Here is a 25,296-nt window from a genome sequence, read left to right as displayed (position 1 = left end):
ATCACCTAACTCCAATGAGAATGGCTCATATTAATTCCTTTTGGTTATTTTCCACTTTCTCAGCAATTTCCCTCATTGTTTTTGCCATTCATATTTTAAATTCCCTTTCTATCATTTCTAACATTTCTTTATAAGTGGAATCCTCTACAGTAGCTACGTTACGATCCCTTGGGGGGAGGGGGTGTTGCACTGTTCTGGTTTTTCATATTGCAAGGATTTTTCTGCTGTTTCTTCTTCGTGAGTGATTATTTTTTGTCTGTTTCCTTGGCCTACTTCTTCCTTTCACTTCCTCCTGCTTTTAAAGTTACTATGCCTCCAACCTAAGTGTTGAAGTGTCCTTTTGGTATAGGTCCAAAAGAAAGAGTCAAGAGCAAGAAGGGATAAAATATAAGGAAAAAGAAAATAAACAGAAAGGGGGGAGTAAAAGGGAAGACTGACAAATAGAAGAGGAACAGAAAGAGAGAGACAGGAGTAATAATGGTAGACAGTAGGGTACTTTGACCCACACCCACAATCCCAACCTCTAGAGGGCTGGGTTGAGTGAGTCCCTCGAGGTCAGGACCTCTTTGCCTGCCTAAGCAAACACAAGACCTCACCTCCAAAAAATAGAGAAGAAAAACAAAAATACTATAAATCAAACCAAACCAAACAAACAAAAAACCTCTAAGAGATACAACTGGGGGAATAAAAATATCAGAGGCAGAAAAACCAGAAAAAATGGAGCCCTTAATATTAAAGAGGGAAATAATGAAAAATTATCGTGGTAAGAAGAAAAGAAAAATCTTGAGGGAAAAGAGTTGGGGAAAAAATTTTTAAGGACAAAATAGATATAGATGAGATAGAAATATATCTTACCATATGTTGTCTGGGCAACAAGTGATCTTCTGGGATATGAGGTGCTAGTCACAGCCCTGATACAGCTGTATAAGATGGACTCTGGAACCTCTGTCTTGCCAAGGAGACCTGGTCCTGTCTTCTTGACTTCTTTGCCCTCAATCCCCACAGGGTTGGGAGCCTGAAGCTATCCTCAATCCACTCAATAGACACACCTTGACTTTTGCAAACTGTGTCCCTTGACCACACAGTGGCTTTCCCAGGAAAGCATGTGTTGCTCAGATCTCCCCAGGAGTGGCTGCCCTGCTTGTCAGGTGCACCAGAATCAGCCTCACACCAGGACTGTGAGGGAAGAGCCTTTGAGGCAGCTTTCCCACAATGGCCTGAAGCCAAACAATGAAAGCTCCACTCTGCCCAGTGGCTCAGTCCCAGCCCTTGGGTGCTATTCAAAATCACTTGCTCACTTGTCCAACTTCTCTCAAGGTAACTCACCAAGTCCCCAGGTCCAAAACAACCCCAAAACAAACAAACAAACAAACAAACAAACAAAACAGTTGCCTGTGCAGCCACTATGCAGGCAGCCTCTGCCTGCACGCAAGTACTTCCCACTCCTTCACTGCTTCGGTCTTCCTCTTAGGGTCCTGAAGTCTCCTGCCTGTGCCCATGAAGGGATGTTTCTGGGAAGAGTCCACAAGTCAGGGTGCCTGAAGTCTTTTCTTCCCAGTCTCAACATGTCCAGCTGCAAAGAAGCTGTCTCAAGTCCACCATCCTGCTCCACCTCTCTCGAGAATGGCTCATGTTAAAAAGTCCCAGAACAATAGATGCTCATGTGCACACAGAGAGAAAGGAACTCTTATACACTGTTAGTGGAAATGCAAACTAATACAACCTCTATGAAAATTATATCAAGACTCAAAAAACCTAAAGTAGACCTACCATTTGATCCAGAAATCCCACTGATTGGTATATGTACCCAAAGGAGGTGGTTTTATAAAAAGGACACTGGCACTGTAATGTTTATAGCAGCACATTTCACAACTGCAGAGATATAGAAACAGCCCAAGTGTCCACCAGTACAGGAATGGATTGATAAAATGTGGTATATGTTTACAATGGAGTGAACAAAAAAATTGTAATCTGGTATCTCTTGTGACAACCTGGATGGAACTGGAAACCATTCTTCCAAGTGAAACATTACAAGAATGGAGAAAGAAACACATGTACTCAGTACGAAATTAGAACAAATCAGTCAACACTTAAGTGTCCATATGAAGTAAATCTCAGTGAAAATCAAGCTTGGGAGAGGGAAGGGAATGGATAGGTAAACTCACGCCTCCCAGGTACAGTGCACACTATCTTGGTGAAGGACACACTTATAGTTTTAACTCAATCTATATAAAAACAAAGGATACAAACAAAACATGTGTACCTCTAAATATTGTGAAATGAAAAAAATTTACTATACTTTGAAGAATAATTTGGCAATGCCTAGCAAAGTTAAATATAGACATTATTTGTCAAGTGGACTCTGCTGAGTGCCTACCAGCATCCTTTCCAAACCCTTCCCTTTTTTTTATAGACGCCAAATAAAAAGTCAGTACAGTCATGTTCAGTGGAAGAGGCAACCTATAGTTCCAGAAATGGTCTTGGTTTTGTCTAAAAGTCATCACATTGCCATTGGTGATGGCCCAACTTCGGCCAGTAAACTACAAGGGGAGGTCTGATGGGCATGTTCTGGAGAAAGGTCACAATTCCTGAGAGATCACCTTAGGAAAAACATCCTTCCCTCTTCTTTAGGACACTGCCCTATTTGTGTGTCACGTTGCAAATTCTTCAATCATTCCACTACCAGCGTGTGAAGAAAGCTGTACCCAGATGACCAGATGGGAGATGGGAGGGAATGGATACTTGATAACTTTATTCAGCTTTACATAAACCAACCCTAAAAAGCCAACCCACCTCCAATCCCACTTTTAAGTAAAATGATAAATGTTTTCATTTTTAAGCCAGATTGAATTGAAGGTTTTGGCTTCTTGTTCTTGAAACCAGATTATTTCTAGTTATATACTATACAGAATTCCTACTTAGGTATACACTGATGTATGTATAAATATGTATATTATAGCAATCTTTTAAAATCCCCAAATTAGAAACAATTAAATTGTCTAACTTCAGTTGAACAGTTAAATACATTTGAACATAATCATATCATGGGACACTATAAGTTAATTAAAATGTACCAAAATGAATACACTTGATCTATTTTGTGGACACAGGTATATAACAAAAATACAATGTAGAGTGAAAAAAGAAAGTTACTGAACAATATGTACAGGCTATCATATGTGTAAACTCTGTAACACACAAAACAATATCACTTATGGCCAATTGGCATGTGTATGGAAGAAACATGTCAAAATGATCATTGAGAACACACATAAACTCAGAATAGAGGTAATGGGTGGAACATGCCAGAGTCATAATGAAAACTTCAATAGCATCTGTAATATTTTGTTTCTTTTTAGAAAGACACAAACCACATCCAGAGAAATATTATTAGCATCTGTTAATTTAGATTTAACTACAATATAAGTATTTCATATATTACTCTGTAACTTTTCTATATACCTAAAATAATTCAGAATAAATATATATATATATATATATATTTTTTTTTTTTTTGGCAGTTTTTGGCTGAGGCTGGGCTTGAACCCACCACCTTAGGCATACAAGGCTGGCGCCCTACTCCTTTGAGCCACAGGCACTGCCCCAGAATAAATATTTTTAGAAATAGAATAAATTTAAAAAATAAAAGCATTGAGGAAAAAAAGAAGAAAATACAGAAAATAGAACTTGGGATGAGATTACTTTTCACTATTAAATTTAAATACTTCTCTATGATTTGAATCTTATAACGAGTATGAATTTCACTTACAAAAATTTCTTAGAAACAGAAGATTTGAAAGAGACATAAATTCAGCCTGTCACCATAGGTCTCTTCTGTTTTAGTCCATCAACTCCCTCTTCTCTGTAACTTCTTCCTTATGCTGACTGAATAATATGGTGGATCATTCCAGCCATCCCCAACAGGGATTGTCAACTTCCTGTGTGTCTTTGAGAATTTCACAATATGTTGAAAATAAATACCAGTATAAGAAACTGCTGGAGAGCACTTCTAGCATTCCTTCAAATCCTCTCTCATAGAAGGTATCCTCTCTAGAGCTCAAACACTCTAACTTCTCTCTCCTTGAAGAAAATAATCACCACTCAGCTAATTTAGCATGCACCTCAAACCATCTCTGACATTTCCATGGTTTGGGTGACGTCATTCTCTCCCGTGGTTTTTATTACTCCTTGTACACTTTACCTCTCAAATGTGAACTCCAGGGGGATTTTCAGCCTCAGGCTCCGGCAAGGCTCCAGTTTTCTTGTTAACACAAAACTGAACACACTGCTTCCCTCAACATGAGAATGGGCATGTCTGAGGTCAGTCCTAGTAATCTACACACGGATGCTTTGCATGGTGGGGAATCATGGGCTGGTTAGTGCAGCTCACTTGAAGAGGGCACGAAATTTTGTACACTCTTCTCATTGAGAGGTAGGATCTACAACTCCTCTTCTTGGATATGTGTGCATTAGATAACTGTCTGAACTAATAAAATATGGCAAATGTTAACATTCTTCTTTTTGAAAAACACACAAATCTTTATTGTCTGGAAATATACATGTATAAACTAAAACAGAAAAAGATACTATTCTCTCATTTCCTCACCTCCTACCTCTTCTTCAACACCTCTGGTATAAAGGACATTATTACACCTTATTGAAACTTCACCCAGATCTAAGTATTCTTCTGTTTGCAGGCTGCTTGTTCACATAGCCATCTACAGATAACAAATAGCCCTTGTACTCCTTTCCCCACTTAAGTTTCACCAGAACTGGCTTTCCTGTTAATCCATTGAGGAAAGGTTTGAGATTGAGGGTAACTACTGGTGAATGCTACAGGCTACTGGCCTCCAGTCAGGCTGCCGCCTGGCCCTTGCAACAGCAGCTACATGGCCAAGTTCTGAGCCTAAACTACTGGCAGCTTCTACCTCCTCACTCTCAGCTCCCTGTTCTGCCACCACATCAGAAGTCCAACCACATCACGGCCACCATGCTGAAGAGGCCAGTCTCAGAGGAACACAGTCTACCAGCCACTACTTTACGTGTTGGCCCTTGTGAGTGAGGCCACCCTGCACTTTCTCCAGATAAGCCCACCTATCACTGAATACCACTGACTGACCTTGGTCTGTTCTCTGTGGGCCAGAAGAATCACACTGACCCACAAGATAATGAATATAACACGTAGTTTCAACTCACTAAGGTTTGGAATTTGTCATATAACAATAGATAACTAGACAATTTCCCTCTTCTCAAAAGTGATTTAATGGGCCACCTAGATGTATACAAAATTCTCACCTATGAAACATTTTCCATTATGAGTTACTGAAAAACAATTATTATAACTATTCCATTGCTCAGAACACACAATGATAATTATGTAAATGCTGGGGACCAATGTCCCCATTATATAAATGGGGACCAACGACCCCATTCTTGGCAAAGGAAAGCACCCCCAGAAAAAGAGGAAAACTACAAAGTAAGTGGAGTGAGTCGGGACAAAGAAAAGATAGCTAGTTTACATTTAAGCTAGCCATGGCTAGCAAGCTTCCTGCCTTTTCTGAAATTCTAGCCTGATATAGCTTACAAACACCCTGCTGGGTCTGTGAGCACTATGAGGAGAATAATGGTCAAAAAAGAGGCTATGACAAGTCCTAAGAAAAGATACATCTTCTGGGGCATTTCCTGCCTATTAAACAGTCAGGGCAGATACTCACTGTGGAGATTTGTGTTTGCTTGGGCCAGAGACCAAGGGAGTAGCTGAGCTCTGAGATATGGGCAGAAGAGTTTATATCCCTGTGGTGGGGATGAAATGCCTCCCTCCCACTGATCCATCAGAGGAGATTAACACTGGTAGTGGCCTTCCATGTGATTTCCCATTATTTCCCAATTTTACTCCACAGAGAACTACGGGTAGTAGAGCTTACCACCTCCCTAGAAATCTGTGTGTGTGACCTCAAGCCAGAGGCTCTCCCAATCCAAGGCTCAGATTTCAGATTACTGTAGGCCACCCTTAAGGTTAATTATAATAACAATAGAAGCTGATATGATCAATCTGAGAAACTGCTGACATCTTTGTTCCCTCCCTCATCTTACCCTCTGGGCAAATAGACTTCAATAAAATTAGAGCGGAGCAAACACTCTGGGCCATTGCTGGAGTCCCAGGATAGGCAATGGACCCCTGAGCTCCAGCTTTTAATTCTGCTCTTTGTCTGGTGTCTTTCTTTACTGTGGCTTCTAACTAGATTTCTTCAGTTGATCACCACCAGTTTCCACAGGTCTCAGTGGACGTTGCTTTGGGGGCAGGACCTGACATATAAAATAAAATTTTAGGATCCCACCTTTATTCCCTAGTTCCTCCCCTTTTCCTTCAAAGTTAACTACTGTATCTATTAAGGGTTGTTTAAATTATTTCTAGTTTTTTGGTAAATAAAACAATGCTGCAACAAATATCCTTGCACGTGTGTGAGGATTCTCTGTAAAATTTAGATTCATGGAAGTCAAATTGCTGGGCCAAAAGATATTAAAATTGTGATACCCAATACAAAACTGCTCTCCAAAAAATTAAAATCCTTGCCTATTTACATTGCTACCACTATTTTACGATAGTATTCATTTCTGCAAATACTAGCCACTGATGACTGTTATTAATCACTTAAATTTGTCCACTCTGAATAAAAAAGTAGTAGCCTATTGTTTTAATTGGTATTGCTCGAATTAGCTGTAAAGATTAGAGCATATTTTCATGTTTATTACTACTTGGATTTCTTCTTCAGTGCCTTCACTGTTATAAGCTTTTCTGAAACCATTTTTTCCCTACTAGATTGCCTCTTTGTGTTTATTGATTTGTGGCAGCTCTCTGCATTCTGAATATTAATTCGTTTTCTGTTAAATATGCTGCAAGTACTTTTTTCTATTCCGTGGTTGGTCTTTTATTCATTAATTTATTTATTCAAGAGATATTTATTGAGCACTTAGTGGCATAGCAAGTGTAAACACAGCCCCACTCTCTTTGTGTTAACAGTTTAGTGTAGAAGACATACAATACACAACAGTATGTAGATGTGATATGATATAAATGTTACAAAGAATGATAGAGTGGGGGAAAGGCATATACAGTGAGGGAGTGTGTTATTTTAGATAGGGTGGTCAGGGGAGTCATCTCATGATGGACATGACCTGGTATCTGGAGGGAAATCATTACAGTCTGAGGAAATAGCGTTGCAAAGGCCCTGAAGTGAACGCACAATCATAACATTCCAGACACTGCAAGGAGGCCAGTTTGACTGGAAGACTGCAAATAAGGACAGGGCTGGTAAGACACCAGCTTAGAGAGACAGGAGGGGTCCAGAAAACTTAAGACCTTATCTTTATATGGACTACAGATTTTATTCAGTTGGAGAATGGAAGCAAGAACTTTTCCCAGGGGAGTTATGATATCTGATTTCCATTTGGAATACATCATGCTGGCTACTATACAAAATAGACTGTGTGTATGTGTGCGTGAGTGTGCATGTGTGTGTATGTAAAGGCATATTGGAAAGAATGGGAGCAGAAAGATCACATGGAAGGCCACTACCACACATGGTAGGTTATTTGTCATATTCTAAGCTCAGATATTAAGTGACAGGGAAGTAGATTGAGGAGTCGAGGATTCTAAGACATTATTCTGTTTGGAAATGTGAAGGTCATTGGTTACCGGGAGAAAGGAGGTTTTAGTGGAAGGAGACAAAATGCTAGGTGGATTGGTCTCTAGAAAGAACGGCAGAAGAGAGGGAAACACCCAATCCACTCAGAAGTAACTTTGTTGTAAAGAGTGGAGAAATAGGGTAGTTGCCTGATGAGGATACAGGATCAAGGGAAGCTTAGTTGATTTTGGTAATATGGGAGATGTTCTTCTGAGATGTTTGTGCAGTAATGGCAGTGAGTCAATAGAGAGCTTGAATTGATGACACAGAAGAGAGATGGGACAAGTCTTTGGGTAGACATGAGGCTAAGTGATCCAGTGCACAGGTAGAGACCCTGAGCTTAGCTAAGAGCACAGAGCTTTCATCTATTCATAATAAGCGGCAAAGCAAAATACACAGGTGTTGAGCAGAACTGGTCAATGTGTTGCTGGGATAATAAGGAAGTTTGTTCTGATGTATTGATTCTATTTTCTCAGTGAAATAAAAAGCTCATCAGCGGAGAATGAGGAGGAAGGAGTGGGTATTGGAGACTTGTAAATAGTGGGGAATGAGTGAACTCTTGGACTTGGACAGTGTGACTTTAGTATGAAACTTTGTGGGGGCCACAAGAGATTCTAAACTCATCTTAAAGATGGTCTGATGTTTTCTTATTCATTACTTATGTTGTTTATGGCATCTTTAATCACATGTAAATTTTTCTCTCTTTTTTTGTAGTCAACTCAAATTTGTTAATTTTTTTCTTTAACAATTCTGAATTTATACATTTTAAGAAAGTTCCACTTCCACCTTAAAATAAAAAAGCATTTTTTCACCATTTTCTAAGATTTTCATAAAAAATATTAGCATTTTATTTCATGTGGACATTTCGTATGCATAAGTTCCTAGCTTTATTTTTCTCAAAATGAATAATATGATGTTCCAACATCATTTTTCAAAAATCCATCCTTTCTCCCCTGAAATGTCATTTTGGTCACATGCATGGGCCTATTTTTGGACTTCTGTGGTTGTTTCTTCCATGAGTCCTTTTTGCTTTATTACCACATTGCTTTAATTACTGTGGCATTGTTTGGTATCTGGTAAAAGTCACCATTCAAATCTCATTTTCAAAATTCTCATAGCAAACTATTGAAATTTTATTTTCCAGATAAAAATTATCTTCCAGATGAATTCAATTCAATACAATAATTACCTTGTAAAGGATCATTTAAAAATTTGAAGGGATTTTGATTGAGATTTCACTGAATGGATAGATGAACTTGTAGATGAATTTTGGGAAAATCAACATTCATAATCTGAGGACTTTACATACATAAGCTTAATGTTTATTTTGGTTAGCGTTCATGCTCTTCCAAACAGTTCTCTAGATTTTTTCAATGAAGAAACATCATGGCACTTTAAAGGCTTTTTTTTTTTTTTATTCTGACACCATAAAGTCTATTGTCTTCCACATAGCACCTTAAGTACATTAATCACTTTGTGCCTTAATTTTCTTGTGTGTAAAGAGAAGATTCCTGTGAGGAGTAAGTGAATTAACACACGTGAAGCTCTTAAAACAGAGCCTGGTAGTGCTGCTATAATCTCTCTTTTGATGCCCCGTAATCCCAAGTAATCTCTCTGTGTTCTTTCTTTCTTTTTTTAATTTTAACTCCAAAATATTAAAAAGGTTCAAATGTTTGAGGGGAGGGGGAAGGGAGGGGGGAGGGATGGATGGGTGGAGGGAGGGTGATCGGAAGGATCACCTCTATGATTTGTCTTACAAGGGTACAAGTGAATCTTTCTAAAAGTAGAGTATAAACGTCTTAACACAATAACTAAGAAAATTGACATAAAGTCTATGTTAACCAGTTTGATGAAAATATTTCAAATTGTATATGAAAACACCAGACAGTACCCCATGATTGCATTAAGTTCACAGCTATCATTTAATAAAATAAAATAAAATAAAATAAAATAAAATAAAATAAAGGTTCAAATGTTTTTGTTACCTTTTATAATGCTTAAGTTGGGGCTTTCAGTGTGCCCATTGCTCAAGTGTACATTAAACCTGTGGGTAGGTTTTGCCCTCCCCTTGGCCCCTTTCTACCTTCTTGATTTCCTATGACTTGTATATCTCCTGTGCCTGTGTGTGCCTATTGATTAGCTCATGATTATTAGAGAGTACATGTGTTATTAGCTTTTCCATTCCTGACTTCACTTAGGATAATGGTCTCTGATTTCCATCTAAGTTGCTGCAAAAGACATTATTTCATTCCTTTTTATGGCTGGATAGTACTCCGTGGTATATACACCACATTTTCTTAACCCACTCATGAATTGATGAAGACTTAAGTTGATTGCACATTTTTGCAATAGTGAATTGTGCTGTTGTAAACATTTGGGTGCGAGTGTCTTATCTTTAAAATATAAGTCCTTTGTATTCTAACAGTGCCACAAAAGATTATGTACCTGATCTTCCCATGCTTTATTCCAAAGGCAATTTATAAATGTAGTTACTAGACTTTCAGCTTTGATTATACAGAGGAAAACTTAGGGAAAGATGCCACTACCAATTTTAGAAAAATGAGAGTTCACATGTCATTATAAAAACATAATAAAATTTAATAAATAAATGATAATTTTAATAAAAAATAATAAATAAAATTTATTTTGTGATTGCATTGTAGTTGGCATTTATATTTGATATCACATTTTTTTTTTGTCTTTTAGGAGTTCTATATAATCCCCAAACCAGATAAATTTAAAAAATGTTTAAAGGAAAGCAACTTTGCCATGAAAAATTTCTCAAAATATCAGTATATTTATATACACAACCAACAAAGTACAGCTTTGGAAACAGTTGCATAAACACGTAATGTTTTGCGTAAACAACTGAAGTTTATACTATATAGTGGTATGTTTCAGTTACATTGAATGCTACTATTTTATGCAAATCATGGAGATACCAGTTATTCATTGGGAGGAGGATCCACGCCCACACTACTCTAGATTACTATACTTCCACCGGATGGCTTGACTATCAGAAGCCAAACACTTACACATATAAGATCCTTTACCTGTTGAAATCTATTTTTCTAGAAAATATTAAGTGCTCTTAGTACAAAATCCCCTCTCAGAGGACTTTACTAGATAGGACACATACATGTTAAGTGAAAAGTTTTCCCTGTTATTCCTTACCTTTACAAATCGCTTCTTTAAATAAAAATTTTGGAAAGTCTAAGCTGGGCTTAGAACTTCTATCCTAGTAGCCATTGACTTGGAAGGGAATAAAAAGATGGCAGAAAGGACAGTCCTATCCCTAGCTCACTTTCTCTCTCATACTTTTCTCTTTCTTCACGCAACATTCCACACATGCTGAAATCAGGAAACACATCTAGTTCGAGAACATGATAGATCATCCTTTATGCATTATTGGTACCTTTATAATAGCTTAAGGGAGGCATTACCAGTCTGTTCCACACCGCTGACGCTGAGAGCCCTGGGATCATTTTTGTAGGCATATTCTAACTTCCAAGAGTTCACCACAAGCTATGCAGCTAACTGCATTAAGCGCTGTAATGACACAGCCTCTGTCTCTAGGGAATGGCTTTAGAAAAACAAGGTAACTGGGCCACTAGGTCACTGCAAAGCTACCTCTGAAAGTAAATAAAACAGACAGAGGAGAAAACAGCCCATGTAATATTAATGCATATTGCATTCTGGAAAGAAATATGCTCTGACTGTAACGTCTCTGTGACCTGGTGCCCAAATTATACAAGCCATTGGACTGCCACACTCCCAAACCATTATTAGCTTCTGGTTTTTATTTCTCTCTGATATGTTTTCTTCTCAAAATTCTTAATTTCATCTTTTTCAGACACCAGAATCATCAAGATATAAGTATATGGGAAGAACAAACAAAACAAAGTTCAATCAGGAAAGATACAGTAATTTCTTGTCCTCTGGGCAGTTGCCCAGAGCATTGCAAGTAACTGAGATCTCATTGGGAAGGGAAAACAGCATCTCCCTCTAGTTTCTTCATTTTAAGTTTGTCAAGACCTAGAGAGAGACCCCCACTGTTACCGGCCACTATTAACCTGAATGGCCATTTCACACAGGGCGCTGCTGCTCAGGCCCTAACAAGGCTGAATGAGCTTATGTGCCAACATCCGGAGATGGTTCATTCACTTCCAAGGCCTGCTGTAATAAACAAGTTGTAGAACTGGACTCCTTGGTGCCGGTCAAAGACCCAGGACACTCTGTGCCTAAATTTAATACAGAATAAATTCTAAATTCTAAATTCTAAATTTAATACAGAATAAAAATGCTTTGATGACACAACCACTTTAAGACAGGAAGACACTGTGTAACTTTGTAACCTATGGGAGGAATCTGTTTAACAGACAGGATGATGAGTAGTAACATTGCGGATGTTTACTTTTACTGTGAGAATAAAAAGTAGCAAAGGGAAAGAGGAGGACAGAACCTTCCTTTGGGGAGATATCCTGGCTGCTCTCCTAATTGCTGGCTTTTCTGTAAAGAAAAGTCAAACTGTTGATCTTTCATCCGCTTCTCCGCTGATTGGCTTGGGTGACAGGTGGAAAGAGTCCTTGTCCCTGCCCCACCCCGTACCCCTCAGGCAGGGTCACTTTTCCCTACTCACTAGGAGTGTGTCATCTGAGGATTTTCCAAGAGCACACAGGAAAGGAAAGAGCCCCAGAAGTGCCAGAAATCAGTGCTACATACTTACACACCCAGCACAGTATGGAATGCCCAGTACATTGAACTGATTGGAAAGTCATTATTGACTTGACCACTGTGAACCATGAAGCACCAAGCCCTGAAGATGACTTAAAGTGAAAATACAACAGAGAAGGCCCCCGAACACCTCACACTGTATCATGCAATAATATAATAATCCCCCAAAGCTACAACCTGCAAATATGCTGCCACGGAAAACTGGAAAGGCTCTGCAAAGTGACATTTGCTAAGATAAAAGTTCCGTTGACACTTTCATTCAACTACAGCAATACATGTCACTTTCTTCTGGCCTTTGTAATTTCCCTGTCATTTAGTTTTAAAGAGAGCATTGTCTGGCAGGTTTTACAGCTGTTTTCTTCACATTGGAGGAGGAGGATAAAGGTCACAGTTCCACTGCTGAGTGTTCCTGAGTGCCATAGTTTTAAAGGAACTGCCTCCTATAAGAGCTACACTGACAGAGCAGGGGAGCCATGGTATACTAAGTAGAGAAAGCATGTCCTAAGAGGTCATTCTTAGGGAAATTCACCTGGCTTAAGATTTCTTTCCATATAAATCCATAAAACACAATCCACACAGTTTTGGAACAACTTTACCTTCTGTTGTATAAGGAACAAAAAAATAGCTATATAATTTGCCATCTCCCTTGCTCAAAGATGTCAGCAATTACTACTTCTTCTCCCCTCACCCTCTTTTTTTTCCTATTTGGTTGAATTAATCAAGATAAACATATTAGTTTTTTTTTAAAAAGTGCCTAAAATAATAGGTGCTCAGCAAACGGTAGACCGAGAGAAATAAGAGGAAGATTCACAGAGAAACTATACGCACTGTGAAAAATGTTGATGAAAACGATAAAGCCTAGTGGTTTTTAGTCCACTTCGGTGAATGCACCAATAAAATCAAGTTTTACCTCACTGTATGGAAAATATGAGTAAATATAACTCAGGTGAAAGTAAGAAACTGTAGGAGTACAGATAGAGAAATAATTAGAAACTGAAAAGTTAGTAAGGGAAATGGAAAAAGATAAAGAGAAGTGGGCAGTCACAGAAAGAAGGCCCCGGGGAGCAGCGAGGTATGACGGGGAGGCTGGGTGTGTGTGTGTGTGTGCGTGTGTGTGTGTGTGTGTGGCTGAAGGAAGGTACTATTTTCATTCTGCAAGGTTGCCTTCAGGAGGGGAGTTTTACAAATCCCTCCAAATGAAGGATTTGGAGGAAGTGGGGAGGCCGACACCTGAGCAGAAGGCTTCTGATGCTCAGCAGGGCAGAGCACCTGGATGCTCCAGAACCACTCAGGGTGATGGCAAAGGAAGCTGGTGCCAGGCTGAAGGGAAGCCGGTAGGAACAGCCAGAGTGTGCGCGGGGTGGTCACCATGCAGCTGCCTTGGGTACGGCAGGCCCAGCAATACCTGTGTCAAAGCCAGATTCCACCTCAGGGAGAAGGTGTGAGGAATTTAAGTCAAGTAAAAATGAAGCCAATCAAAGCACACAAAGAATAGTCTAACACAGCAAAAAACGCACCCTGTCCCTACTCTGAAACAACGAGGTCCTTAAACTTCCCTGCTTTTCATTCAAAAGCCAAAGTGACCATGAGGACCGCATGGCAACCTTCACATTTCCAGAAGTAGTAGTAGATGATGTGAACTTTCCCATCAGGAACGAGCAACTTTTAGCCTTCTGTCATCCTTAAGGAAATAATAAAAATAATCACAGCTCATTTTATCCGGTGCTGTGGATTTGGCAGGCACTGCTCTGAGCACGGCATGCACGAGCTCAGGCCATCCCTAGACAAATTCCATGCCATTATTATCCCCATTTTTCAACTGAGGAAAAGAAGGTGCAGAGAAGCTAAGCAACTCTCAGAGCCATAGAGCCAGTATAGGGTGACCAGACGTCCGATTTTGGTGGGACAGTCCTGCTTTTCAACAATTTGTCCCGCGTCCCACAGCATTTTTAAAAAGTCCCGATTTTTGGAAAGAATGCACCAACGGGCTTGAGAACAAGAAGGGAATATACGATTTTCGGCTGCCATGTGGCTATTTTGCCAGAATATGAGTTTTATATTGTTTTTGTTAATTTTATAATGTTAAACTGTAATGAATAATTGCTGAGAAGTGATTATCGAGAACTGCTTATCAAAGTTTGCCCTGTTGTCAGGCCCTGCCCTGCGCTGTCCCCTGCTCCACGCCCCTGCTCCGCCCCCGCTCCGCCTCCCCCCATGTTGTCCCGCCTTACAGATGTTAGAATCTGGTCACCCTAAGCTAGTACCATATAGGCAGGCCGATCATCCCAACCCATATCTACGACCAACACTGGATATGACCTTGGGAAATCTTGCACCACCTTCAAGGCTGCTGTTTTTACAGGCAGAAGGGCAACTGGGCCCAAACTGAATTGTTTCCACCTTTATCAGATGCACACTCCTGCAAATGGAACCTCGTCTGTTTGTGCCTGGGACCCAGGGAGAGTCAGCTGCATTGGTCCCTCATATCTGGTTCATTCCCGAAAGCACTAACCCAGTTTTTAGGTCTTTCAGAACTTATTTTTGTCTGATGTCTCTTCCTGAAATTGAATACATAGTAAATTGAGCTGCCTAGAAATCCTAGCTTGATTTTCTTTTTCTTCTTTTTTTTTTTCTTTTTGAAACAGGGTCTCACTTTGCTGTCCAGGCTGGAATGTAGTGGTGTGATTTTAGCTCACTGCAGCTTCAAACTCCTGGCTTGAACGATACTCCTGTCTCAGCCTCTCAAGTAGTTGAAACTACAGGTACATACCACCACACCAGCTAACAAGCATTCCTCTTGCATTGGCCCCCAAAGCGCTGGAATTCTAGGCCTGAGCCTTTGCATGCGGCCATCAGATCTAACTTTCATGTTTATTCTTTGATGAGCAATATGATTCATTGCTGATTTACAAAAGCAAGTTCACTGCATAGGAATGGCAGTGGAATGGAGGAGGGTCAGGAAAGAGGAAGAGAGGAAGAAGAGGATTTGTGCTAACTGAAAAAAAATATATATATATATAAATGTCTGTTAACACAAACATCTATATAAATGTCTGGGTGGAAAAATGTCATCTGAATAAGTGAGTTATGAAAAGACCCTAATTTTTCATGAGAGAGAAAGGTCTTGAGAGAAATGCATTTTCTTCTAACGATTTGATAAAGGCCGTCTCGTTGATGGCAGTATTTGCTGCTAAACAGCTTTTGCTGTTCTCCATCCATCCTTTCTTGGTAATTTTGGAACACAATGTGGCATCTTCCTTCCTGGCTCAGATGAGCTGCAGTGTTTGCTGTCCATCTTCTTTAGCAAGAGTTCTTAATCCTTTCATAAAAAATGGACATCTAAATACAATAGGCAGTCTAAGCCCCTGAAGATATCTAGGTTTGAGGGAAGAAAGAGACTTACAAATGAGGCAATAAAGAATAAATTACACAACATTAAATTTACTAAGTAACCCAGATAATAAAGGTGCTGAGTGAGCAGCTTCTAAACCCGGTCAGACTGAGCTTTGATGTGACCTGAATGCTAATCCTGTCATATGTAAGACGCATCCTCGAGATGACATTTGTTATTGGCATCCGTTATTCACTCTGTATGGCATTTTTCATTACTCACTTTCTCTTTTCCAAAGCCTATAACTCAGTGGTAAAAATTTACATCTTCTGTTATTTTTAAAGGGCCAAATTTGGCATACAAATTCTAGTGCCTAAAATGGAATTTTATTTCAGTGGGAAACCGGGCTTCATTTCAGTGAGACTCTATTAAATATTACAGAGGGTTACTAGCTTAACTGTTAAATCAAAGGATGAGAAGAGCAGTTGATATCATGATGGATAATATTTTTATTTCCTTGTGTATACTACAAACAGACTTCCAACCATACAAAAATACTGGCCTGGCAACTTTGGAAACCCCAGAAGACTGAATTCCTCTTTTGGGTGGCCAATAAGTGTGAGTCCAGAACAAAGCTTTACAGTGCAGCCTTCCTATTTCCAAAGCCAAGGGACTTGGACATGTGTAGAGCCCACAAAGCTTCGGGGCCAGGCACCAGTGTGCTCCTGTCCTTCCAGCCAAGGCAGACTTCTGTGTGGTGTGGCCTCCCCCCATGAGCTGTGGTCCACGATGCTGCCATCAGACATCGGATCATTGGCCCTACACATCATTTCTCAACATCTTGATACCTAGGTCCCATTTAATACACCCGGTAATCTTGTCATTCCCACGCTGTTCTAGTTTCCCTAGAGTGCTCAAAGTTGAGTCATATTAAAATAGCAGTGCAAGTATAATGGCTGCCCCAAGACATGACTAATCTACTTTCTTTACTTCTTAGATTTATTAGGGCCTCCTCTAAAGGCAAGCTGGAGGGAAAGAGTTGGGAAGAAAAACACCTTTCACGGCATCTGATACATAGTAGAGTCTCAAAATGTTAGATGAACAACTACAGGCCCACAGCAGAGAAAAACACAATTAAATTTAGTTAAGGGCGAGAGGGGAAGGGGGAAGAGGTTATCTCCCACCTAACAGGTACAGTGTAGGGCATACCTGCTGGATGAAGGTCTCAACTACAACTTGGATGTCATCTAACGAAGGCAAACAAGGTAACCTAATTGTATATACCCTTATATTAATCAGAAATAAAGAATATTTAAATGTCAAAAAAAAAAAAGGAAAAATCTTAGTCCTCTCACTGGGCTGCTGGTGGCAAAAGATGGATAAAAGAAAATTAGTGTTTCCAGCCTCATTGGATTTTGTATCAACTTGATGATTTTTATTCAATGGTCCTGACTATAGTTCTCCAGACTTCAATGGGGAAAATCCCACTGGGCTAATTGTCTGCAAGATACTCAGGTTATTATGAAGCTAAGAGAAGAAAGGCTATGAAGGACAAGGAATTAGCAGAATTGGCTCCAATATTTTACGTGAGGTTATCTTTTGTTCATGATGTAAAATCATTATTATTTGATTTATTTTTGCATGCTTGTTCTCCCACGTCCCATTCACATGCAAGCTCTTTAAGGAAAGAATTGAGTCTTCTTCAGGAAGGCATTAATAGCAGCCTAGAGCTCATGCCCCTGGGTTCCTTCCTCAGACCAAAGACAAGTCTTTGCTCCTTGTTGTAACCTGCCTCACTCCCCTCTCTGCCACTTCAAGAAATGCCAAGTACACAATTAACTTTCTTAGATTGTTTCAGCATGGTTTGGATGTAAAATGAGTTGATTAAAGTTAAACTTCAAGTGTGGTGGAAAAGAAATATCTGCCCTTTCTGGTCCATTTGATTTGCCAAATAGTTCATACTCTCTGGATGGAGTAGACAAACTTCTAAACAGAGCACACAGTGCCCTACTCAAAGCAATGTGCATTAACCATATCACTAATAAGTTTGAATCTATCAATCTATTAAGAACTATAAGTCTAGGAAATCAACTGCCTATGAATTATAAAATAAAGTTTGCACTGTTAGATACTGATAATTAAAAAGATTTCTTTGGCCAACTTGGAGAGACTTCACTTGAAGGTATGTAGTGCTGTTCCATCATTTTGTTTATCCAGATGGCCTTACTTTGGACACCAGCCATCTAATGAGCAATGTGCATTTTGTCTAAAAGCTGAAGACTGTCTCTCTACTTCTTATCAATATAGCTCCTAAATATGCTTGATTCATTATTCATTTGTAGTTATTTTAGAGCTAGAAATTCCTATTCAGTGAAATCATTTTACTTCTTTCTCAAAAATTTAAAGCAAAAGAAAACATTGATTGGGTCTACGTAATAACCATCAGGTCCATGCCAGTGGACTGTGGACTCTCAAGCTTGCACTCCCACAGTGCAGTGGGCTAACGTCAGCCCCTGCCACCCAGCAGTGCTCTGCCTGATGGATGGAGAATCACATTGGAAAGGCCAACCTGCCCTAGACTCAGAAAGACAAAGCATGGCCTAAATACACTGTCATACCCTGGGCCTCCCTGAGGGTCTTTAGGGAAGACACCATTAGTCCAGCCTTCCATGCACTGTCACACTGGACCTATGGCCCAAGCTACATCAGTCTTCATCAAGATTAGCCAGGAGGCAACAGACATAAAACAAGACGAGGCCCTTGAGAATGTCCTAGTAAATCATCATCCCACTCACTGGAGCTGTGCGGACAACACTCACAAGAGCTGCCAAACATTCACCAGCATTCAAATATGGAAGTGGGCAAAGACTGAACATGGTGCTACCCTCACAGGCCTTCACTCCTTTTTCCTTCCTCCCTCTCACTCACTCTTCATGTTCTCAGGCCTCCCCGTGCTTTCTTGTCACAGAAGAAAGCAACCTCACTTATTTACTTATTCAGCAAATATTTATTGAGCACGTAATGTGTGCCAGGCTCAAAATTAGCTCCTTGCTGCAAGGAGATCTTTATTTAGCAGGACAGAGTGGCATAGGAACTGCTGATAGAGCATTGATTTAAGAACTATATTAGCATTTCACTCAGAGTGTTGACAACACGTACACAGGACTGAGTGGTTAGCTTGGAAGGGATATGGGGTATCAGAGGAGAATAGAAAAGAAGGGGTATCAGGGCCAATTTGAGAGGAAGGTGCACTTAACTAGGCTTTGCAAGGAAGCATGGAAGTTTGCTAGCAAATTAATTTATACTCTGAGTGTTATAAGGGTTTTTCTGGCTGTCCCATCAGTGTTTCAATCTGAGCTAACTACCCTGAGCCATAAGGTGACCCAGGCCCAACCAGGTCTCCTCTTGGTGTTTCTATGTTGGTTTTCTGTGCCATTAGCCTGCCATATGCAGTCTGAGAATCAACCGTGAATCTTTTTCCTCCTTGACGCTACTGTCACATGATCACAATGCCACACCCATGTTACTCAACAAATGTCAGCCTGGTCCCTTCCCTCATTGTCTTCTCCATGCCATGTCCTTGTTGACTTTCTCCTGGAATAGGTATAGCAGACTATTTATTGCAAGCCTATTCTCAGCAAGGAACAGGTGACTCATATTCTTGGCTCTCCAACTGTACAAAAGGCCCCTACCCCACAGCAAGGCTGCAGTGCCCTGTGCTGGCCGCACTGCCCTGCTTCTGCTGTGTGTGTGTGTGTGTGTGTGTGTGTGTGTGTGTGTGTGCACATGCATTTATGCACCCATGTGGCTTGGAAATTTCTCTCTCTTTTGCTTCATTTTCAGCCTCCTTTGATGGCCTTTTCTTGTGAAAACCTCCTGCTGATCACTTTAAAACAGCTTAAATGCTGCCTCTATAATTTTTCTTATTTCTTTTACCCATTTCTTTCATAGAACACAACACAATGACTTGTAACAAGTTATTTGAGCAAGCTGGACACAGCAGGATACAAGCAGAAAGAAACTTGATTTATTTTGTCATGACTGCCTACTTGGATAGTTTTCCCCCTCTATTCCTCTTTCTGATCTTGAGGACATCCTATAGCTTTTCTGGTCATTTGTAGATATTACCAAATAATCTCTTCTCCCAGACATTAATGTCAACAATTGATTCTGTCAATCAATATAAAGCTTATCCTTTCTCCATATAGTTAGGACAACGTGTGGGCTTGGAATTCTGCAGCGGGGACTTGGGTGCCTGGTTTCTTCTCTCTTCTTTCTTCCTCCTTCTCTTTTATTTGCTAACTGCTGATTCATTATTTGGGTCTGGGAAGCACAGGGGTATAGCGGTGACAGCAGTGAATTAGCAGAAGGGTCATGGTCTTAACATGACCAGTGTGATGCATTCCAGAATCAAGGTCAACTGTGCATATTAAATGACCAAATGTTGGCTCTTTCTCTCATGGGGATTTGGTGGGACAAAATGGTGGGATTTGGAGACACCCCCTTACCTCTGTCACCTGGGACATAGCTTTATCATTCCCTGAACAAGCTAAATGTCTTCCAGCTGACCATACATGACTTCCCTTCCCTCCATCTTCTGCTCACACCCCTGGGATCTGCCTCTGATGGTCACTTAGCCCCACAGATGGTTTAACAGGAAAGAATCTACTTTACAATAAAGTTTTAATTTTACAATAGTTTAAATTTACACAAAAACTTCAAAGATAATATGAGTTCCTATGTACCCTACACTTAATTTCTTCTATTGGTAACCTCTTACATTAGTACAGTAAACATAACACAACTAATAGACTAATAGTGACACTTTATTATCAACTAAAGTCTGAACTTTATTAAAATTTTAACCTAATGTCCTTTTTCTGTTTCAGAATCTCGTCCAGAATACCACATTATTTTAGCTTTCATGGCCTCTTAGCCTCCTCTTGGCTATGAAAGTTTCTCAGATTTTCCTTGCTTTGAGTGACCTTGACAGTTTTGAAGACTATTGGTCATGTATTTTGTAGACTGTTTAATTGGGATCAACCTAATGTTGTTTCCTGATTGTCCTACAGTTATGAGTTCGGAGGAAAAAGACCACAGAGGTCAAGCACCATCCTCATCCTACCATGCCAAGAGCGCACGCTGCCAGAGCAACTTACCACTGTGTGCAGGCTGTCAACCTCAACTGCCTGGCGAGGTGGCATTTGTCAGGTTTCTGCACTGGAAAGTTACTCTTTGTGTTCCTCTTTTCCAGACTATACTCTTTGGAAGGAGGTCATTGCGCATAGCCCACACTGAGGGGTGAGGACAAATGCTCCATCTCTTGGAGGGCAGAATCTCTAAGGAACTTATTTGGGATATACTTTCTGTAAGGGACATGTGTCTATTCTCACCCACTTACTTATTCAAACATTTATTTATATCATATATTAGTCATGGATAATTATTTCACATTTTATCTGACAGAATCTTTTTTTCATCTCTTCCACAAATATTTATTTATTTATTCATATATTTACTTATTTATTTAATTTCAGGTTAAATAAATAAATATCTAGTCTTGGAAATTGAGTCAATCTTGAATCTTTTTTCTCCTTGACACTATTGTCACATGCTCTCAAGGAAGTGAGTGTATAAACAATCAAATCGCAATCTTTGAATTTGTTAGATTGAACCCCTCTTGTAGCTATGTCCTACACCCAAAAGGCGTGCCATGCACCCCTACATTGTGCCCATTCAGTGGGAGCACCCCAAACCCTCTCTCATTCCCCCTCCCCCAACTTGGAGTGAAATGAGTTTTTCTCCTTTGTGGGTGGGAATTAGATCATCTACTTGCTTCACCTTAGTATTGAGTACATTAGATAGTTGCTTTTCCCTTCTTATGATACTTTATGAGAAGAATGTCTTTTAACTCTGTCCAGGTTAATACAAAAGATGTGAAGTCTCCATCTTTTTCACAGCTGAATAGTAGTCCATGGTAGGCATATACCATAGTTTGTTAATCCATTCCTGAATTGACAGGCATTTAGGTTGTTTCTACAACCTTGGTAATTGTAATTGTGCTGTGATAAACAGTCTAGTGCAAATGTCCTTATGATATCACTTTTTTTTTTTCTTTCAGTTTTTGGCTGGGGCTGGGTTTGAACCCACCACATCTGGCATATGGGGCTGGTGTTCTACTCCTTTGAGCCATAGGCGCTGCCCAAATGTCCTTATGATAAAATGATTTTTTTTTCCTCTGGGTAGATGCCTAGTAGTGGGCTTGCAGGGTCAAATAGGAAATCTAATTTGAGTTCTTTGAGCATTCTCCATACTTCTTTCCAAAGAGACTATATTAGTTTGCAGTCCCACCAACAGTGTAAAAGTGTTCCCCTCTCCACATCCACACCAGCATCTGCAACTTTGGTATTTTGTGATATGAGCTATTCCCACTGGGGTTAGGTGACATCTCAGGGTGGTTTTGATTTGCATTTCTCTGATAATCAGGGTCAATGAGCATTTTTTTGTTTCTTTGTTAGCCATTCACCTGTCTTCCTCAGAGAAGTTTCTGTTCATGTCTCTTGCTCAGTGATAGATGGGATTATTACCTCTTTTTTTGTTGATTACTTTGAGTTCTCTGTAGATCCTGGTTATCAAGCCTTTGTCAGATTTGTAAAATGCAAATACCTTTTCCCACTCTGAAGATTTTCTGTTTTCTTTAACTGTTGTGTTCTTACTTGTGCAAAAGACAAAATCTTTTCTTAGACAATTTTAGGCTAACAGTCTTTAGCAATTTCATTTGACCCTGGGTGAAAACGCACCCATCTTTGCCTCAGTAAGCTCTGGAAATGTAGGCCATTCTCAACACAGCCTTGAGACTTTTCTTGGACTTTCTAGGCAGCTTCCTACCTTTAGATTTTAAAGCTTGAGTTAGGACCCCAGTTTCTACCTGGAGAGGTTTAGAGGCAAACTCCGGGAATACCTAGCAAGTAGATTTTTGGAAAATTCTTTCACTTGGCCAAAGTGCCATGATGAGTCTCTTTAGAGCAATCTTTATTATGGGCCTCTTTGACCTTCTCCTCAGCCTGAGCTGAAATGGCCGTGAAGGAACCAGTAAGTGAAGGATTGCAAAGACAGTTTCATAGGCTCTCGTCATCTTCGGCAGACATTGCTCTTCAAATTTGTGGCTTCTGCCCTAGAAACCCTAAGGACAGTCATATTTAATCTCATGTTATATTTCATAGTTTGTTCAATGGTTCTCAGATTATGTCCCTAAACCAACACCACCAGGATAACCTGGGGACTTGGAAATGCAAAGTCTCAGGCTCCACCCAAAACCCACTTCATCAAAAACCCTAGGGCTGGAACCCAGAAATCTCCGTGTTAACAAAACCTGCACATGATTGCAATACAAACTGAACTTTGAGGACCACTGCAGTTGGGAGCTTATGCGTTCTCTCCACACAGCACAACTCTTTAGAGCCTTCAGATAGTGAAGCACAGGGCCTGAGATAGGGTAGGGGCTCAAACAATGGACTGAAATTGTATTCAAAGTTATTCTCTGCTATTGGAGTTAAACTCTATTGTTTTCTAAGACCATTATTAGCTACTGTCAGGTGTCCTGATGCTCTTATAAGCACCTTCAATTCTGTTCATATTTTTTATTAAAATCTCCCTCATTAAAACTTTTGGAGTGTGCCATCTGTCTCCTGTCAAAACTTTGATGGGTACAAGCTCCCAAGAGTATATTCATTTCCATGGAGGAACACAAATGTTTAGAATGTTTATTCTAAAAAGGAAAGTTGTTAATGGTGTACTTTTAGGTTTGGGATATTTGAGGGTGAAGAACTTCCCTGTGCTATTCTAAAGAAATGAATAAGTAGATAAATTATCCATGTACCATGTGCCAGAACTATACTAATAAATTCATTACCTATTATCTATCAATTCTCATAATAATAAACATGGGGCTTTACTTTTTTCCATTTACTGGAAATCAAAGCTCATGATAGTTACGGCTCGTATCAGTTTATAAAGACAGAAGGTGGCAGAACCAGAATGGGAGCATCTATTTGGTGACAAAACCAGTGTTCTAAACGCACCTGTAGGCCCCAAATATTGTCGCTTTGCACAAGTGACTCTGCAAACAAGTACTCAGGAATGGAACTTCCAGCCAGGCCCAGCCAGGGGTAGAGGGTGCAGAGGAAAAAACAGTAAAGATACCTGGAATGCAACTTTCATGTATGTGGACATGGGCATGTTTCATGTATGTGGAATGCGATTTTCATGTATGTGGACAACTTCAATGGTGCTCTGACCAACTCAACAGAGAAGGATAGGACTCAAGGCGAATGGTGTGGGTGCCACAAAGTGTGTGCATTTTCAAGCATTAGTTTGGAGAGACAAAAGGAAAGTGTGCAGTATTTCTATATGGAGAAAGAGGACAAAAATAGACCATATTCTAGCCTGTGCAATAGTGAGTGAGACCCCTGTGTCTACTTAAAAAAAAAATTAGCCAGGCATGTGCCTGTAGTTCCAGCTACTCAGGAGGCTCAGGCAGGAGGATCACTTGAGCCCAGGAGTTGAAGGTTGCAGTGAACTGTGATGATGCCACAACATTCTACCTAGTGCAACAGATTAAGATCCTGTCAAAAAAAAAAAAAAAAAAAGACCATATTGCAAATAAACTTCAACAAAAGAGGAAATTAGGAGAAGCAAATGTATGGATAATAGGTGAGCAATGGAGAATGAATGCGATTAACCTAATCCTCTACTTGCCTGGGGCTTTCCTGGCCACATTAGCCCTGGGCAGAGGGCAGTACCCACTAGAATAAGGCATGACAGCATGTCCAGTGAAGCAGTGACAGAAGCAGTTTTCACCATTATCACAGTAACTACATTTCTCCTTTTCCTGAGTCTCAGGGAACAGAGTGAACCTCAAATCCAAGAGCACACCAAGACCTTCTATAAACAGTTATCAGTCAGAATCTGTCTTGAAAAGTGCCTCTTAGTGAACTGTCTGTATATTAGGAAATGCATAAGTGGGGATGTGAATTATAATTAGATTGAAACATCAGTTTCCTAAACACAGGGGACTGAAATGCTGACATTGTCATCCCAGTCTGTGCTGAGTACTAGGCAAGCCGTGGCAAATGAGCCCTTGTGGAGCTTATCACGCTGGAGCAGGAGTGCTGGCCACAATACAGAGGTAAACAATCATGGCAGGTGCCGTCAGGGAAATAAACAAGTGTGGACAGAGAACGCTATGGTGGTCAGGGGCCTTTGAGGAAGGCACATGGGGCCTTGGGTCTCCCTGAAGAAAGAGGAAGGGGGGTGTGCTTTCCTTTCTTTGCTGGGAAGCAGATTTTGCTCCTGGCAGGCTGTCCAGGGCACTCTCTCTTGGCAGGTATGGGCTCCCTTGACTTTGCAAATGGGCAGCTGGGAGTCAAGAATTTCCAAATGTAATTAAAATGGAACTGCTGTTGAAACCAGGCTTGGCTGCCTCTCTCTCTAGCACTCAGAAAGAAAGGCCTTTCTTGGACCTGGCAGGCAAATTCGGTGCTGCCA

The 25,296-nt window shown here is 40.1% G+C and overlaps 1 pseudogene; it reads right to left on the bottom strand.

The window, feature by feature from the left end:
* Window positions 1–4,586: 4,586 nt before the first annotated feature.
* Window positions 4,587–11,080, bottom strand: LOC111728547 (annotated as a pseudogene).
* Window positions 11,081–25,296: the final 14,216 nt, after the last annotated feature.

Source organism: Otolemur garnettii, unplaced genomic scaffold, assembly GCF_000181295.1.
Source record: "Otolemur garnettii isolate 467f Iridium unplaced genomic scaffold, OtoGar3 scaffold00167, whole genome shotgun sequence".
In the NCBI taxonomy this organism is placed as follows: Eukaryota; Metazoa; Chordata; class Mammalia; order Primates; family Galagidae; genus Otolemur; species Otolemur garnettii.
Note: the sequence above shows the minus strand (reverse complement) of the source record. Positions and strands in the feature narration are given on the sequence as shown.